Source organism: Fukomys damarensis, unplaced genomic scaffold (genome assembly GCF_012274545.1).
Source record: "Fukomys damarensis isolate Sample0158 unplaced genomic scaffold, DMR_v1.0_HiC HiC_scaffold_24, whole genome shotgun sequence".
In the NCBI taxonomy this organism is placed as follows: Eukaryota; Metazoa; Chordata; class Mammalia; order Rodentia; family Bathyergidae; genus Fukomys; species Fukomys damarensis.
This window is the reverse complement of record NW_022900936.1, coordinates 14,736,250-14,756,696: the sequence shown is the minus strand read 5'-3', so window position 1 is coordinate 14,756,696 and position 20,447 is coordinate 14,736,250.

Sequence of the window (20,447 nt, the reverse complement as noted above, 5' to 3'; positions counted from 1 at the left end):
TATATTATACACATTACAAGGTCAAAACAAAGAAATAAAGGAAACTCCAACTTGATGCCTTTGCTTTTATTTGCATGACTCGACAGTACAGTACACACAGTACTGTGATGTATAACAGAACATGAAACTACAGCATTTTGCTGTACTGTACAGTGCAATCAGCAAGAGTTACACTTTATAAACAAGGTGAGGCTCAGTCATTAAAATGTACAGGATGGTACCCATAAAGTGGATTGTAAGTCTGAGCAGCTGGTCCTAAATTCAAAGAGTACACTTCGATTGTAAGTCCAAAAGTCATTAAACAGGCCATGAAGTGAGGAGTATCTGTATCAGTATTAGCACACAGAATTGTGTGATAATTGCCCATGTTTGCTTTGCTTCACATTCTTTGAGGACTTACTATGTGCCAATCACAGAATTTAGACATTAATTGCTATCACATTCAACAGCAAGATTGGCATAGGCATCAATTTTTCCAGGGATTAACACAGTTACCAAATCACCATTTCCATTCGTTATTGAATTGGAGGCGACTTCAAACAACACGATTGATACCAGATTAATTTTTTTAAATATTCCAATATATTTTTATTTTTAAGATTGTGACAAATACCAGTTTGTTATTCCAAAGTAGTGTTGTTTTGGTTTACAGACATAGTCTCACTTTTAGTTCAACAACTGCAAAATTTGGAATCCACTTTCTGACCACTAAACTCATTTTATGATGTGCAATTGCCAATAGCTGGCAGTCATATGATTTTAAATTGATATTCAAACACATACATCTTTTTGGGCCAAGAATATTTAAATATAAGAAACATGTTTACTCATTTTTCCTTTATCCAGAAAAACTTCAAGAATTTCTCATATAGTGACCTAGGAAAGTAAATGATATCCAAGTCACAATTTTTGTTTTTCTATTTTTTTATTATTTGGGAATGTTCACTTATGTTACTCTGCAGATCTATTTCCTTATTCTGAAATTGACAGAAATTCTGAGGAACAAAATGTTCTTTACTCAACTGTCCATACCAATGCACTACAATAAAGTAATTCACCTCTAGTAATTTTACCATAAACAAATTATACATATGAGAATTAGATTGCTATAGACACCACCAGATTTATGTCTAAAATTGGTTGAAATTATATACACTTATACATAACTATAAACATGTTTCAGGCATTTCTTTCTATAGACTACATTTTCATTTTATAAATTTAGTTGCCTCCCATGGCCTCTTTGTCTTACATTAGTTCAATCTTCAAGAGGTCAGTTGTCTTGACTATTGAAAGAATTCAAATATCACAGGATGTTTTCTAGTTCAGAAAATGATTTGGTGTATAATTATCTTTAGTTCTCACACAACCCTACCTGCATTTGACCAATGAAGAAAGTACGAATTACTTCCAATACTTACTCAGTGACAAAACTGAAACAGAAATTCAGGCTTTTTTTTTTTTAGTTTAAAGTAATCTTTCTACTACTTCATACCACCCTTGTCTGTCATCCATACCAAGATTAGCCATAATATCTAACACAAGTAGATTTCTTTCTCCTGTTGTTGTTCAGTTTGCTTTGGCTTGGTTCTGTGCAGGGCATAGAACTTGGTACCACTCACAAGCTAAGTACATGTCCTACCTCTGAGCTACACCTCCAGCCCTAGCACAGTAAAAAAGACCTTGTCCTCTTTCTGCCAGGAGGTTAAATGTTCCATATTTTACAAGCAAAAAAGACAAAGTCCCAGAGAAACCATTGTGTGTCTTAAATTAGTATGCAGTGAAATATATGCTGTATCAAATTTTCCCTTCTTCTGGCCATGCTAAGCACTGTTATTACTCAAGTCAGCCCTTCCTGTTGAAAGTCCATTGATAAATGATACTCGTACCCTGGAAAAGTAGGATTTAAAAAACAAAGATTTCATTTCAAATTGTCCATGTATTCCAAACACTTTTCACTGGCAGGCAATATGTAAGAATATCTTAAACCACGCACCAAACCAAAGTGACAGCCTCCTGTTTTTATGATTTCAAAGTCATCATAAATATTGAGGTGATGGATGTGCTCATTACCCAGATCTCTCCAGTACACAATGTGTACACATACTGAAACATCACCGTCTACCTGATAAGTATGCACATGTGTGCCAATTAAAAACAAACTCAATTTTTTAAAACATTGAAATGATTGATTTTGAAATATTTATGGCATGAATTTTCATGATTATAATAATGTTTGTAAGACACATTAATTTACCCCCCATGGAACAAATTTCCTTGTTTTAATGTATGTCACTTCTTTCGGTTTCTTCTGTGCTTTATGAAGCCTCCTAAAGATAAAGTCATGCTAAAAATAGATAGTTAAGGAAAAAATTGGAAGCCAAATTGTTATTTATCTTAAATATAACATGAAAATTGACATCCTTGTTTTTCCCCCTGCTGGTTCTTATTAATCTTGGAATGAAAGATTGTCTGAATGACTCTGAAGAATTTGGATCAACAATCAGTAAAACATGGGAGTCCCCAGGGTTAGGGAGATGAGTCATCAAAGTGGATCCCCAAAAAAGCTCCATTTCGAGAGCTCATGCAGTTTAATCACAGGAATGAAGCAGGAATGCTGGTTTGTATTCCCAACTAAAGAAAGGCAAAAGTGAGCATTGTCATGCTGCTTTTTCTCTATTTCTGTGATTAAGTATCCTTAACCTTAAAAAGATTTAAAATATTACTCAACTAGTAGTGAGAATATTCTTGCCTCTTTGAGGTATTATAGTTGAAACAGAATCATATAGAATTGAGTAAGAAGTTCCAAAGTTATGACATAGTTACCGGATGGTTTCTTTAGAAATGGCTCACCAATTAAAAGTATTCCAAGTTCTTCTTGCTTCAAAGAATTGGAAGAGACCAGACAATAACGGTACCAAAAAATTTATTTGCAAAGTGCAAGGTAAACAGATGTGGGAGAAACAAACTCTGCAGAACCAACTGGGGCCACACAGAGAGAAAAAGAGGGCAAAATCAAAAATAAAAGTACACACCGTGTCAGAAACAGGCGCGGGCTACCTGGCAAACTCATGCACATAGCTGCTTTCTGGGATGGCCAGTCCTTTTTATGCAGTCCACTTCACCAACTTGAGAGGGGTTCTAGGGCTCCTTAGGTTGCCCTGAGATCTCGTGAGTAACAATTCCCACAAATTTCCCCAGCCAGCTTTGGCAGACATTGGTCTGAAAAGCAAGTTTGTAAGAGGATGCTTACAAAAACATCTATGAATTTGAGCAGAAATTACAGAAAAATCAGTAGATGTCAACAGGAAAGCTAAGGTTGTGCAGAATATGAAAGAAGGATATTTTGAAAGAAGCAGAGAAGGGTGAGACAATGTTGACTGTCTCACCTTACCTGTCAGTCTGTGTGGTACAGAAGAACAGGGCATGGCCGAGAGAGAGCAATGTCCTTAGGAAAGTCTCGGGTTTCCTTCAAACAACAACAACAAAGAGCATTTGCAGAAAATCCAGGACTCTATGCACAGTCAAAATGTGGAGGGTAGGAGATCAGTGTTGAAGAAATAAAAAGCAAGTCAAAGCAGGGGATAAGTGGACAGAATATTTCTTCTTTTGGGTGACTAAAATGTGCGTTAATTGGACAAGGCTCGAGATTGCCTTTCAATAACCCAAGTCATCAATCGAGAGTCCAAGCCAGTGTTTATCCACGGAACAACACAGAGAACTGCTATGAGGTTTGAAGAAAGACACCATGGGAAGAGACGGTCTATCCTGCTTAGACGGAAGACTCTGAAGGGGGACAAACTAAGATTTGTTTTAGAAGGCCTGTTTTGCAGTAGTTAGAGCAAGAGATGTTGCTTAAGATTGGGGAAAGGAACTAGTCCTGAATCCCGGAGTGGCACCTGAGAGCTCTGTGTGTTATGTGAGTGATTCTTACCCCAGTCCAGCACTGCAACAAGTTTAAAGAGTAGCAGGCAAAGTCATGGTTACAAGCCAACTGAGAGCAAAACAAGTGTATGTTGTTTAAAGCCACTAAATCTTGGACTAATTTGTTACACAGGAATAGATAAATAGCCAGTAGTAATTCTGCTAAAAAGTATGGTTAATTAATCCAACAGAGATGACCATACATTATCCCCAAATTGTGAACTTCAGTTAGAAAGATTAACTAAGCAAGACTTCCAGTTTGCCTCGGTTGACAAAAGATGTTTCTGATTTATTGAGTACTAGTGATTGAACCCATGGCTTTTACACTGAGTCATACTCTCAGTTTTTTTAAAAAGATTTTTTTGGGGGATCGGGGTCTTTAAGTCACTAAGTTGCCCATGTTAGGCTCAAACTTACAATCCTTCTGCCTCACCTTCCCAAAGTGCCAGGATTACAGATGTGCATCAAAACATGTGTCTTAGATGGGTGAGGAATAGTCGTATGTGAATGATGTCAATGAAATGTGCTGCATTCCCCTCTTCTATTTTGGTAAAATAGCTGCACATTAACTGAAAATAACATAATAAATAAATAATAAATACATTAATAGGAGAGCTATCATTTAAAAAAGACTGCACTCTCCATATTAAATCAAACAAGTACAAATTCCTATAACCATATCTGGAAGAACTAGATAACCCAGAATTAGGCAACACGCAGAATCTGAGGACACAGTCCCCACAAGACTGCTGTCACTTTCGGCAGCAGCTGCAAATTCCAGGACTACTCAGATTTTAGACTAGCTGTATACAAATTCAAAACTTCAATAATTCACTAGAAAGATTAAAAAAGGTCACTGAAAAGGAGTATACTTAGGATCGTATTTATCATGGGCCAAGGATACAAATTGGAAACAGCCAAAGGAAGAGATGCATACCCTATCTCCACATTGTTGCCATGGGTTCTGAAGGAAGAGGAGAAAGAAAAATCAACATAAGTATTAAGCTCACACTGTCTACTGTGCGGTGACCAGGAAATGCTTTTGTCTCTGATTCAGGGGCCACTGCAGGAAGCTAACTCGCTAATTGTGATTGGTTAAAAATCTCAAATCATTCATAGTTCCTGACTCCAGTTACTCCACACACAATCATGAACCAAACAGAAAATAATCCCCATGAAATTAAGGTTAAAAGCTTAGATAATTTACATATACACATCTACGTGCATATATAGGCTAGGTACTTCTATTTCCTCCCTTTTAATTTATTGTTTTTCAGAGTTTCTGCTCTCTACAGCCTGTTGACACAACTCTTCCAAAGGTCCCGCCGAATATCTAACAATTTGTTATTTCATCCTTCTTGGTGCTGAAAATTCATTAGCATGTTGCACATCTATGTTTCTTCAAATCTCAGCTTTTTCTGGAAACACTCTCTGAGATTCAGTGAATCAGGACTGTACAGTCATATTTTCAATACTTACATCATAAACCACAACATGTGGCCTTAATGAGAACACATGTGTATGCTGGGTTTTGTTGTGCCAATATAGCTGAGACCCACAGTTATAAATCCCAGAATACTCTTCTCTATGTTGTTCTGGATTTGAGTTAGATTTAAAAAAAAAAAAGGATCTTATTTGAGTAAAAGAGCCAAAGGTCTTGGAAGGCTATGATAGGAAGACAAGGTGATGGAAAACCAAAAAGATGCACAAAAAGGTGATGGGTATAGTTTAAACTCCTCTGTCTTTCTACTATTTCTGTCAACTACTGGTAATCCCAACCAATCAACAAACTCTGCCAGTGCTGGTGTCTTAGATCTATTTTAAAGCCTGATTTAAGTCCCAATTTATTAACACCATATGAATTTTCCAAAACTTTTCTTCACTCTCTGACCTGCCCATTGACAGTAGGTCTCATGACTAGGGACCTTTGTGGAATTCCACATTTCCATTCCAGACCTTCTCATTCCGAGATCCCTCTACATATTTGTGAGCTTCAATTTCTGTACCTTCTATCTATAATCTCTTCTTCCACAATGCTTTTGGTGCTCTTTTAGATGGAGTACTAAGGTGTACAATTAGATCAAAACTTCAGTGTTTATCCTTAGGGAGTGAACTATTTCTATGACTAAATGTTGGGTGTTACACTCAATAACTCTAAACACCAAAGGTAAGGGACTGACACTGGGGTATTTATTAACCTTTGAAATCTCTACAAATAAAATAAAATAGGATACGAGAGGAGTTGACGTACAATAAGTGCACATAAACTCCCAAGAGTTACCTATACCAGTACATTAGGCACATACTGTACATTAAAACACCCTGTACTTCATCCCTCAAATTTATATGCTGAAGCTCAAATTCCACTGACCTATCATCTGGAGGTAGGCTTTTTAGCTGGCAATTAAGGTTCACTTAAATCTTAAATATGAAACCAGAATCTGAAAGGACTATAAGCATGTTGCCTTGTAAGAAGAGAAAAAAGTCTCCCCATCTTTCTCTCCCACCCATGTGAAGACTCAGTGAGAAGATAGCCATTTGCAAGGGAAGACAAGAGCTCTCACCAGAACACAACCATTCGGGAACCCTGCTGTAAGTATCTACCCTCCAGAACTGTGAGAAATTAAGTATCTATGCTTAAGCCACCCAGTCTTTGAAATCTGTCATGGCAGACTAAACCCTTAGAGTTTTAGAGGGGTGTAACCTGAGGTTTCTTTCATCTGAAGAATCCACTTTGGATGGCCTATCTTACCATTCGTGGGTAAGATTGTGTGGTATAGAGAACCTGACAGTTTTGAATCTCTTTGAACACAAGTTTTTCTTAATTTCCCTGTAATCAGCCAGGCTTTACACTGACCTGCTAAGGAAATGATTGATGCCTGTGTCCAGCTTTCTGTGCGGTAAACTGTCTCTCTTTCTATGAATCTCATGAGTATGGGCATGCCTAAATCTCACTTCTGTTAATGATTCCTTTCTTATTCTCTCTGACCAGAAGGGTTTTCAATTTTATAAATAGTCTCTGTGGAAATCAAAAGGATGAAGTAAATAGGATAACATCTTGTTTAATCGGGGGCTATAATTTATCACACAGGTCATTTAAAATATTATTGGATGAAGAATAAGAATTGTACACTTTTGCATAATCCAGTTGTATATAATCTCAATGTTTTTTAAATATAAACAATTTAAATATATGCAAAGCAGTATCTAAATGTTATATCTTTTCTTGAGCTTCACTATATCACTGTGAGGGAATTAAGCTCTTTACTAGGCTTTCCATTTTACAGACAAGAAGAGTAAGACAAGATGATTCAGATACAAACTCGACTTGGTTCTTTTTCCCTTGAAATCTCCACATTGCTATAACATTTCCCAAAAGGATTGCGTGATACTCAGAAGTGATGTCTTATTTTCTCTTCATTCCAAGATCTGCTAGGGCAAGTCTCTCCAAGTGGATTCCCTGTTTTTACCAGCATTTCATATACTTATTCTCTAGTGCCCTTATCAATATTTTATTACTGCAGTATATTAGAGAAACAGACTATAAACATTAATAAAATAGTCACCATATATGCCTTACTCATTCTTTAGAGAATCTGCTTCCTGTAGAGTGAACGCACATCATAAGTTGACTAAATGAATGACCAAAAAAGTACTGAATAAGTGATGAATTGATAAAATAATTAATACGTACCAAGGCAATTTCCACATTGTTTTGAAAACACCTTTTATCCATTAGTCTTGCATGCTCGAAAGCTGGAAAACAGATACAGTATGCAGCTAATTATTTTATCATCAATTCCAACAGGAATGATAATTCATACCCACAGATAATGTGCTGTTATGAAAATAGCTGATGACTGTCCCTCAGTTCATTCATCTCCTCACTTCTTTCCCTTGCCTAATATTGTTCACATTTTTCCTCCCGAAATTCACTTTTCACTCTTTATGGATTAGAGGCAGACTCATCATCCCCATTACACCTGTGTCAATGATTCAAGCCGCAGAGACTTGAATTCTGTTCAGTTTCTATTTTTCCCAGCTTCGATTCTTGATGACATTCTCCTTTTCAATGCTTTTAGGAAACTGTTGTCGTGCATTGTCATCAATTTGTAAGTATGTGTGTATCACGTTACCTTAGCTAGGTTAGAATTATTGAAGCAAAGAATAAGGTTGTCATCTAAGTTATAAATATCTCTGTTGAATGAATAAATGTTTTCACCTTCAAGACATAAGAGAGTAATTACATTTGAATTGCTAACGTTTTCTGAAAATATATGCATAACTTTGTAAGTTATACCTTTCAAAAAATGGTCCCCGTTATACTCCTAGTGGCTTTTAACAATTAACTCAGTTACAATCATGATAAAGCAGCTCCGACGATATAAATGACACCCTGGGAAAATATGATTCATCGAATACTGGGCTTTTTACTGTGGTGTTCAGCATGGAGCAAGGAGGAAAGAAGCACACACAGTGTAGTGCTGCAGTCAAGGAGCTGCTGTTCACTGCTCTGGCAAGGTTTCAAGGTCCTCTGAGTTGCATTCAAACAGCAAAACTCAGAGCTAGATCATGGAATCAAGATGCCAGAATTCTACTTCTGTATAATCGAATGAAATGCAGCACTAAATATGAAATGTAGTGTTTCAGCTAAATCGATGTTCAAGTTGGCAATTTGTTATACACAACCTGTTCAGAATTGAGGAATTCGCTATTGTCTAGACCATACTCCAGACAGTGAGCCACAAATCCCAATTTAGAGACTATTATGTGGTTGCATAACTTGAAGAAATTTCTTCTCCCAAAGTCACTGAAGAAAACTGTAAGAACGATATATTTCTAATAAAGTCAGAACTCATTAAATATAATTTATCTATAATTCTATATTGTAACAGATGGCCAAATGCAAAACCTGCTTAGTTTTAAAAATCTAAGAAAAATTTTACTGACTATAGAAAATAAGCAAGCTAACAAAGACTCTATTATACAGCATTTCCTAATTAACTATGTGCAGAGTCCAATATGTTCAATTAGACAAATGCAAAATAAACTAAGAAAGCTTATATAAGCCTAGAGTGGCCATAGTTATTCAGTGAATAATTTTAGTTTTTACAAATTTGTGGCCAGCAATTTTAATCTCAAAATGAATATGGGCTGGGGATTTAGCTCAGTGGTGCCACCGCCTGCCTCCCAAGCACAAGGCCCTGAGTTCGATCCCCGGTAACAAAAAGTAAGCAAATAAATAAATAAAATGCAAATAAAAATGAATAGTTTACAATAATAATTCTAAATAAAATTGTGGAAGTAAAATTATGCACATAAAATGTTAAGTTTTACACCTTTCTTTCAGCAGTTAATCATTGCTAGTGTCGTAATAATAACACAAAAACCTATTCCCTTGCACAGCTCATTAAATATAGTTTGCAGCTAATAAATTAGAAAAGATTCTTTCCACATCTTTGAAGGACATATTCAGATCACTTTCAGTGCAGAAAACTAAATGCCACCCAACCGAAAAGAACTGGCCTACAAAAGGAAAGATCCAGGAATAATATTTTCCAATGAAAGAAAAGGAACAAATTATTAGGATTCTCCATGAAAGAAAGCTATTACCAAGAAAAATTCAGCCTAGACAATAAACTCAAGTTCATAATCTACAAAATAAAAAGGAAATGTGTGAGTGCCACTATTTAATTCCTTCAAATTCTAATAAAAAGCACTACTGAAAATCAATGAGAGATGAATGAGATGGACTATGATTATGATTCTATGATTGTCTAGTAGACTTGGAGCCGTGTGTCTATATTAAGTAGAGAGAAAGAAAAAGTTAATTTATCTCTATAAAAATGATCATATTTACTTCATTTTTCAAAAGCACAAATACAAAGGAAATTTTATCTTTATTTAAATTTGAGTGTTGTTTCAAAACTATAACAATGCAGTCTTTTTCAAGAAGTATTTCTCCTATATTTCTTAAAAATTGAGAGGAATAAACAGCTGTCTAAAAAGAGTCAGTTACATAGTATACACTCTGAATTAGAAAAATTGATTTTGAAGTCTTAAAATATCTCTAAATATATCTAGTGTACTAGAATTATACTTGAATTGTGAGTAGCATTCATAAACAAAAAAGAAAGAAAATGAAATATACATTCATTTTGCTTAAGAGGAAATGAGTTGTAGTTGAAAATTGGTCATTTTTAAAATTATAAAAGAAAAATACAGCCATGTTAAATTCACTAATCACATTAATTTCTAAAACCATTCTATTGTAAGAAAAGTAGAGAATGAAACAGAGATTTGTGGCCATTTGTTACTATCAAAAATTCATTAGATATTTATTTGATCATGTGAAGGCATTCATTTTATTTTTTTCCTCATTGAGTTTACTGGTACATTTTAGGTATACAGTACAGTGACATTCATCATTGGGATCTTGTACCTTTACATGACAGGTCTTGGTTCTCATTTTTCCCCTTGGCCCTCCCCATTTACAAACAGTTTATTTCCATGGTTTCATTTTCTCATATTTTTCTCTTTTCCCTTGTTCCCCTTCCCCTACCCTTCCCACTTCCCCTACACCTTTAGCCCTTTTCTTCCTATTTCACATTGTTAATTATCTCATTAGGATGTTGTGTACTATTATAGTTTTTCACACCAGACAAACTATTCAGTATTTACATGTGTGGCTTATTTATTTCACTTAGGAGTACACCTTCACTCTGTATCCATTTTCCTGTGAATGAATCAAATTTCTCATTCTTTATGGCTGAGTAGTATTCCATTTTATAGAAAAACCACATCTTATTTATCCAGTTTCCAATTGATGGGCAGATGCGCTGTTTCCAAGTTTTAGCTATACAAATTGTGCTGCTATAAGTATAGGTGTGCATATATCACTGTGATATGATTCTTTTAATTCTTTTGTAAAGATACCTAGCAGAGGGATGGCTGGGTCAAATGGAATCTCTAGTCCCAGCTCTTTCAGGTATCTCCATATTGATTTCCACAATGGTTGCACCAGTCTGCACTCCCACCAACAATGAAGAAGGGTTCCTTTCTCCCCACAACCACGCCAACATTTGTTATTGGTGGATTTCTTGATATCAGGCATTGTTTGTGGGGTGAGGTAGAATCTCAGTGTTGTTTTCATCTGCATCTCTCGAAGGACCAGTGATGTGGAACATTTTGTTATATATGTACTTGCTGCTTTTACTTCTTTGTATGATAAATGTCTGTTTATTTCAGATGCCCATTTTTGAATTGGGTCTTTATATTTGGGGTGCTGATGTTTTGAGTTATTTATATATTCTAGATAATAGTCCTTTGTCTGAGGAGCAGCTGGTAAACATTTTTTCCCGTGTTGTAAGTTGTCTCTTAGCTCTGTTGATGGTTTCTTTTGCAGTGCAGAAGCTTTTTAATAAGATGAGATCGCAGTTGTTGATTGTTTCTGCTAGTTCCCGTGCTACTGAGGATTTGTTCATAAGGTCTTTGCCTATGCCAGTGTCTTCAAGAGTTCTGCCTAACTTATCTTCTAGCAAGTTTAGTGTTTCTGTTTTAATATTTAGATCTTTAATCCACTTGGATTTTAATTCAGTGCATGGTGAAACATAAAGGTCCAGTTTTAATCCTTGGCAGATTAAGATCCAGTTTTTCCAACACCATTTATTAAAGAGGCTATCTTTCCTCCAGTGGGGATGCTCAGCTCCTTGTCAAAGATGAGGTAGCTGAGTGTCCAGTGGAAAGGGGAGCATGACACAGCAGCCCGGCAACCTCATGAGCCAGAAAGCCAGAGTGACAAGAAAGAGACCGGAGTCTCACAATTCTTTTCAAAGGTACAACCTGTTGATTTAAGCTCATGTCATGAGGCCTCATCTCCTGAAGTTTCCAGCATTTCCCATTCATGCCACCCTGGTGACCAAACCTCTATGCCATGATGCTCTGGGGGACATTCAATATCCATGCTATAGGAAGTCCCAAGAGGGAAGAATGACCAATATCCACTCAAAATCATGCAAGTGGAAAGTGGATGAGGAAAACCAGGAGCCGTGGAGAACACTGGACAAAGGAATCCCCATGAAATAACAGAATCACAAAGCCTAATCCAGAATCTAGCTTAGGTATTTTGATGTATGCTTAGAAAAATACGATCAAGGAGTAGTGACTACCACGGGATTTTTTTTTAACATTATGTCCTATCCTTCTTCCACCATTGTACATATTTGATTTGGAGGAAGGTAGGAGTAGATCACATATTGTTGTAGTTGACAGATCATTGAGCAGGGAGAAGCCAATCTGGGCAATAGATTCTAATTTTTTTTTTACCTGCCCGCAATAATTTAAACAAAATACGTGATTTATTTAATCAGTAGTGAAACAGATATTTTCTTCTAAAGGGAAAAAATGTTCCAGCTTCCCACTCAAAGAATTAAGAGTGAGTTCAGTGGTCAGAAAAATGTAGTTTCTCCACCAATCTCACCACGCACTTAGAGTAAGGGAGCAGCTACTCAGGAAGTACATCTATAGCTACGTGACAGAGATAAGTCCTGAGGAATGCCTCACTGCATAATTTTGTTTGTGAACATCACAGAGTGAACTTACACAGGCCTAAGAGGCAGAGCCTATGGCATACCTAGTGTGCATAACTATATGTATTAAACTTTTTGACAGCTGGAAGTGCAGATTTCTTCCTCCAGCATCATCTTAAACACACCATTATGTGTTGTTCTATGACATCACTACCAACAGGAATTTTTTCAGCTTCATTACAATCTTTCCAGACCACCCTCAAATACATAAGCTCTTGTTGACTCAAACTTTCTTATATCATGCATGACTTTACTTGCACTATGTACATCTAGATGTGGTGTTGTGGTTTCTGTTCACCAAAGTGATGGGACAGAAATGAGAATGAGAAACATCAGTAAGGATATAAAAATTATAATAAGAAGGCTGGGTGTAGTGGCTCACACCTGCAATCCCAGCACTCAGGAGGCTGAAGCAGGAGGATCGCTGTGGGTTCGAGACCAGCCTGGGCTGCATAGTGAGTTCCAGATCAGTCTCAACTATATAGTGAAATCCTGTCTCAAAAAACAAAAAGCAAAAAACAAAAAAAGAAAGAAATTATAATAAGAACCAGTAGAAATTCTGGCGGGGGGGGTGAAAAAAGTAAAATAGAAATCTTACTACGAGGGCTCAGCAACACATTTACATTAGCAAAAGAAGAATCAGTGAACTTGAAGATGATTCTCCTGTATGAAAAACAGAAAAGAGGACATATGGATTACCATCAAGCACAACAAAAATGACAGGGAGCCTTGGGAGGAGACCAGAAAGAGAAAGATACAGAAAGAATGTTTGAAGAAATATGGCAAAGGCTTTTCAAATCCAATGAAAAAGTAAAATTAAACACCCAAGGATAAGGGCATGATCCATATCTGTTTTCGTGGCTAACTTCGCTCCTGCATAAAGAGATCAAAAATTATCTACTGAAATAAAGAAATTAAAGTCATTATGTTCAATAATTTTTAACTTAGTTTATTGGTACATTTTAGGTACACAGTACAGTGACATTCATCATTGGGATCTTGTACCTTTACATGACAGGTCTTGGTTCTCATTTTTTCCCCTTACCCCTGCCCTCCCTTCACCCCTCCTCCCCTCCCCATTTTACAAACACTTTATTTCCATTTTTTCATTTTCTCATATTTTTTTCTTTTCCCTTGTTCCCCTTCCCCTACCCTTCCCACTTCCCCTACACCTTTAGCCCTTTCCTTCCTATTTCACATTGTTAATTATCCCATTAGGATCTTGTGTACTATTATAGTTTTTCACACCGGAGAAACTATTGGGTATTTACACATGCGTGACTTATTTATTTCACTTAGGAGCATATCCTCAGTATGTATCCATTTTCCTATGAATGAATCTAATTTGTGTTCCATAATTAACTCTTTCACACATTGAAGGTGTCTGTAAATGTACATTTTGCTCCCAAAATTCACCTTTTTCTAAGTGCTTGTTGGTACGGTGATGACTAAAACAAAGTTCCTGCCCTCTAGGAGCCATGCTTCTTGAATCTAGACAGTTACTACCTAACAGCATCCTCTCTGGGGCCTGCTCCTCACCCCGGTGGTGACAAAGGCTGCCCATAGAGGAGAACTACACGGCGCCTGCTTTCATTCCTGGCGTTGGTCAAGTCTGCGTGTGGCTGACCTCGCCGCATTTCCCAGAGGATATACATCCTGGTCTTGCTGTTCTTGGGGACAGCCCCTCCATTCCCCTCTGTGCTGAAACGCTGGTCTCCTGTGATACAGAGCACTCTGAGGCTTACGCACCGGCATCACTGTTGCTGTGCTGGCTTAAACTGGATTTGTAAAGCTGCAGCCCACTTTGCTAGTCTGTCGGAGCAGAGACTTAAGAGATGGTGGTGTAGAGGAACTCCTGACCTCTGCAGAAGTGTAAATTCAGGCAAGAGAACCCTTTGCAACATGGTGCCGAAACACAGCGATATGGGCTGTGGTGGTTGATGGGAGACTGCTGAATCCCTTTCCAAAGCAAAGCTAGATGACAGGATGCTGAGCTGCTAGCCCACAGTGACTGTGAATATTTCCAATAGCCAGGATTTCTGCTTTCATGCCGATGGTGTTTGCTGGGACCCTCGTGTCGCATCTTTCCCCCCAGAAAGGCAAGTTTCTCCCCAAGCTGGGCACCCAGGCTTGGACTTGCCAGAGCTCTTTATTTTCTTTCTGTGCTGCTATTCCAGGCCTCTTGAGTCGGATAACGCTCTAGTCTGTCCTCCTCTGAGCTCCAGTATCAATTTATTGCCATTTCTCTCAAAATTTAACTATCTGGGTTACTTTGGTTCTTCATGGAGAGCAAGCTGAGTACTGGGCACCTGTATTCAACCATCTTCAAGTTGGCTTAGTGCTCATCTAACATTTTAATTATTTTGCCTTTCCATTTGAAGTTTAGAATTACTTTATTTGACTAAAAATGAAATACGATATCTACTCCCAACAAATTTTCAAATGTACAGTGTGATACGATTGGTGATAATTTCCATGTTTTGTGCAGGTCTCTAGAGCTTACTGAAATTGCTCACTTGAAACTTCAAGCCCTTTAATTAGTAAGCCCACTCCCCTCTTCCCTCAGGCCCACTCTTTGAATTTACGAATTTATTTTAGATACTTCATGTAAATGGGAACTTGTCCATAGCCAGCTTGTTTTAGGTATAATAACATCACAGTTCACCCATGTTGTCACATGGTTTAATGCTGTGTATTATCCCAAGGCTTATAAATATACCATTCATCTACTGATGTTCTTTGTTGCTTCCACAGCTTGACTATTGTGAATACTGGAGTAGAAATACCAGAGTACTAGAATGTTTTCACGATCCCCATTTGAACTCTTTGGAAAGAATATCTACAAGTAGGGTCGCAGCCTCGTGGACCATTCTAACGTTAATTATTTTAGTAGCCTCCCTACTGTTGACCATGGCTGCCAAAACATTTTACATTCTCACACACAGCATAAAATCTTTTCCACTTCTGCTCACCTTAATTTGCCTATATTTTTTTACAGTAGCCACTAACAAGTGAGAAGCAATATCTTATAGGTGGTTGTAAACTGAACTCTCTTGATAATTTATCGATAGGGAACACTTTCATATTCTTGTTGAACATTGATGTGTTTTCTTTAGAGAAATATCTACTCAAGTTCAGAATTCATTTTTTTGCTCAGAGGATTAGTTATTTTTGTTGTTCGTTGTTTTTATTGAAATTTGAAAATCTATATTCTCTTTTATTTATACATTTTATTTATTTGTTTGCCCAATTTTCATGACTACAACTTCTACTACTATTGAATGAAGTGGTAACATTGAAATGTTTGTTGTTTTACTGATGTTGGAAAAAACTGTATTTTTTTACTGTTGAGTACAATGATAGGTTTAGGCTTTTAATATTTGGGCTTCATTATTATGTTGAAGTAATTACCTTCCATTCCTAGGTTACTGAGAGGTTTTTTTTTTTTAATCACAAAATGCTTAATTTTTTCAGATACTCTTTCTGCATCTGTTTAGATAATCCTTTAATTTTCACATTGATTTAATATGTTGAAATATCCTTGCATCAGAAAAATAAATTTCATTTAGTCATAGTATATGATCCCTGTACTGTAAGGCTGGATTTTTTTCTGCTAACATTTTCTGGTGGATGCTTGCATCTATATCCCCAGGAAAATTGGCTGGTATTTCCCTTTGCTTGTGGTGTTTTGTCTGGCTTTTATTTGAAAATTACTTTGGAAGTGTTTTCTCTACAGTTTTTGGAAAAAGCTTGAAAAGGATTGGTGTTGATTTTTCTTTAAATATTTGGTAGAATTCATTAGTGAATCCATCTGGTCTTGAGACTTTCTTTATTGCAAGACTTTTATTATTAATTGAAATCCACACTGGTTATGTCTCGTTTTGCATTTTCTATTTTTTTATGATTTAGTCTGGGAAGGTTGTGCTTAGAAGACTTGTTTCATTTTCTCTCTGCTTTTCAGTTTGTTGGTATATAATAATAGTTCATATTAGTCTTTCTTTTTATTTCAGTGGCATTCATTGCAGTATATCTTTTTTCTGACTTTCTTTGAATCTTCCTCATTTTTTAGTCTAGATATGAATTCCTCAATTATATTTATTTTTCAAAGGCTCAACTCAATTTTGTTGATTTTGTCCTATTATTTTATATTTTTGTTTTATTTTTCTCTATTCTAGTATTTATTATGTCTTTTCTTCTGGTAATTGTGGGCTTAATTTGTCCTCTCTACTTCAGTGAGGTGTATAGTTAGGTTGCTTATTTAATATTTGTTTTATTTTTAATGTAGGTGATTAATACAATAATTTCACTCTTGGTATTGCTTTTATTATATTCCAATAATTTTGGTATAAAGTGTTTTCATTTTTGTTTATCTCAAAGTATTTTCTAAATTCTTTTTTTTTCATTTCTTCTTTAACTCAATATTTGAGTGCTATGTTTAGTTTTCAAGTTTTAAAAATATTGTTTTCTTCCAGTTGATTTTACTGAGGCCACATCAGTTACTTAGCAAGATTATTTTAGCCATTTTAAATGTCTTAAAATTATTTTGTGGCCTGGCATGTGATCTATTCTAAAGACAGGTTTGTGTGTACTTGAGAAAAATATATATTCTGCCACTGGTGACCTCTTCAATTTCTATCATCAATGCATTGTAGTTTCAATTGTAAGGAGTCATTTACTTCCTTGGTTAAGTTTATTCTTAAATATCTAGTTTTTCGGTAGCTACTATGAATGGAGTATTTTTTTCAATTTCTCAGAAATTCTATTATTGTACTATAAAAAAGATTCTATTTTATTTGTTTTTTCTTTTTTGGCCTGCAATCTTACTAAAGTTATTTTATCTTAAAGTGTATAATTTCAGCTTTCCTCCATTTAGTATTGTATTAATTGTGGGCTTTCATATAGAATATTCTTTTGTGTGGTGCTAATTTTCCTTAAATAATTTTGGGAGTTTTAATCATAAAGGAATGTTGAGTTTTAATAATGTTTATTTATATTTGGGTTTCTTGATAAGAAAACTCAGAGCTTATTTAAACTGTGTCTCTGATTTATTTCACTTAACATTTTGTCTCCATTGTCTCACAGTGACACAAGGAAGTTTATCTTCTTTTATGGCAGAGTAGTTGTTTTCTAACTTTTCTCATTGCTGAGACAAAATACCTATGTCCAAATTTTAAGGAGGGGAAGTTTATTTAACTCACAGTTCATAGATCTTTCAACCTATAACCGACTGGCTCCAAAGCAGGATGTCTTAACAGCTGGGCAATACAGAGCAAGCAGGAAGAAGGCAGCAAGCAACAAGCTACAAACAAGCCTCTTTGTGTCTCTCATATTTTGTCCAGGCTACCAGCCTGGGTGTTACTCAAACCCATAATACTACCAGTGCCCCATGAATCAACTCGAGCATCACATCCTTGATCCTAGTATCACACACCCTAGATTCAGTCACCTCCTAAGAGCCTTAACTTTGATTGCATGAAGTTCTGAGGGGACATGTGGATATGAGCCACAACAGTCATACTCCATTGTGCATAAATACCACATTTTCTTCATTCATTGACCTATTGATGGACATATAGGCTGCTTTCAAAATTTAGGTGTAATGAATTGTGCTGCTATAGACATGAATATGTGTGTATCTTCCTTCAGACCTAATAATGTTTGCTTTCTATATTTGGATACATATCCCTCATCATATAGGGACAATCTTTGTTTCTTTTTATAGTTTTTAAATAAGTATAGTTTATATGATGTAAATATAACTCCTTTGCTCAGTTTGGCTTATGTTTTCGTAGTTACATCTTTTTCTATTCCTCTGCTTCCAATGTGTGTCTTTGTCAGTGATATTTGCTTCTTATAGGCAATATAACATTTGTTATTGCTTTATCACTCATTCAGACAGTCTATAACTTTTGACTGGGACATTATTCTGATTATATTTAAGATTATTATTGATAAGCAAAGGTGTATTACTGCCATCTTGTTGATTTTAATTTTTTATTACCATGGTTGTATTATATATTCTTTCTTCTTGTATTGTTAATCTTTGTAGTTGAGTGGTTTTCTGTATCGGTAAGGTTTTATTCTCTTCTTTTTTTTCTTATGTATCTGTTCTATAACTTACTTTTGACTTTTTATATATTTTCATCATCATAGTTATCATCCTTCCTGTTCTATTTCGACTCTCCTAAGTATTTTTTGTAGGCCTGGCTTTGTGATTAATTCCCTCAGACTCTGTTAATTTTGGAAAGACTTTATTTTACCTTTGTTTCTGAAAAACATCTTTGCTGGGTATAGTATTCTTGGTTAGTAGTTTCTTTCTTTTGGGATTTTGAATAGACCATCTTATTTCCCCCTGCCTTTAAAGTTCCTACTGTGTCTTCTATTAGTCTAATAGAAGATTAATAGGGATTCTCTTGTATAGAACTAGATGCTTTTCTTTTGCTTTTTAAAAATCATATATATTCCTAGTACCAGGGATTGAATTCAGGACTTTGCACTTGCCAGGCAGGTGCAGCACCACTGAGCTATATCCTCAGCCCTACATTTTTTTATTAGTACATTCATGTAGTTCATAATGTCTACATTCCTTGAGAGAGTTACTACATGTACCCAGTACATCTTAATACCTTTTTTTTGTTCCTTTTGTTTTGTCTCCCTTTCCCCTTCACCCACTTCTTGATCCCTTTCTCTTTTTGGTTCTTATTTTTAATACATAACATTTGCATCCATTGTGTGTAGTTTGTAAATGTACAGGACACGTGTTAATGTTTTTTCATTCCCTATTTCTATATCCCCTTCCCCTTATTCTATCCCTTAATCCTCTTACACTTTAGAAAAGATATATCTTGTTATTTTTAGAGTCCTCATTTTGTCTTCAATTTTAGACCCTTTGGCTATTATGCCTCAGAGAGGATCTTCATTAATTGAATCCATTAGGTGTCCTTTGAGCTTTTTGTACCTGTATGTTCATATCTTAAGATTTTGAACATTCTCACCAGTTATCTCACTGAGTAGGTTATCTATGCCTTTTGCCTTCTTTGCTATTCCTAGATAACTTATAAAGGAAATATAGACTCATTTAATAGTAAGTCTAAAGTCCCAGCACTCTGGGAGGCTGAGGAAGGAGGATCACAAGTTCAATCCCAACCTGGGCCACTTAGTGTCCTGTCTCAAAATTTAAAAGAAAAGGAGGGAGTTGCTTTGGATGTATCTCAATTTTAAGGCCTTTGGTTCAATGTCTTGTATGCCTTTGTTCTTTTTAATTCTTCTCTTTATTTTTCTCACTGAGTTATGTCAAAACACATAGTTTTGAGTTTATGAACTATTTATTCTGCTTTATCTCCTCCGTTATGAGTCTTTGAACTGTACATTTATTTTATTTATTGTGTTCTTTATCTCTAACATTCTTTTTCATTATCTGTGTTTCTTTGCTGAATTTCTCTTTCATATCATGAACTCCTTTCTTCATTTCAGTAAGTGTTCTATGCAATCTTTTATATCTCATGAAATTACTTATTATCATAACATTGAATTATTTGACAATTTTTAAGTTTCCTTTCTTTTAGTTCTGTTGCTAAAGTTACTGTGTTCTTTTAAAGGTATCGGGTTACTTCCTTCTTCCTACTTTTACAATGATATATGTGCATCTTTTGGATGCACTGCCTCTATTAAATTTATAAGAGATTTTTTTTTTTTTGGTAAAAGAATTTGTACCTCTGATGTCTTCTAGGGTGTTAGTTGTCTAAGCTATGCTGGATTTGATACATTGTGTGTCACTTTTGTGTAGTGTTTGTATACCTTCTTTAGCTGTAATCAACACCAGGGGTGTCGTGTGCATTATAGTTCTGTAGAGGAGCAGAATCAATGTAAAATATGTGTATAACATACAAGGGGATTTGTTAGGTATACTTATAGGATCAGAGGTTCAAGAATCCA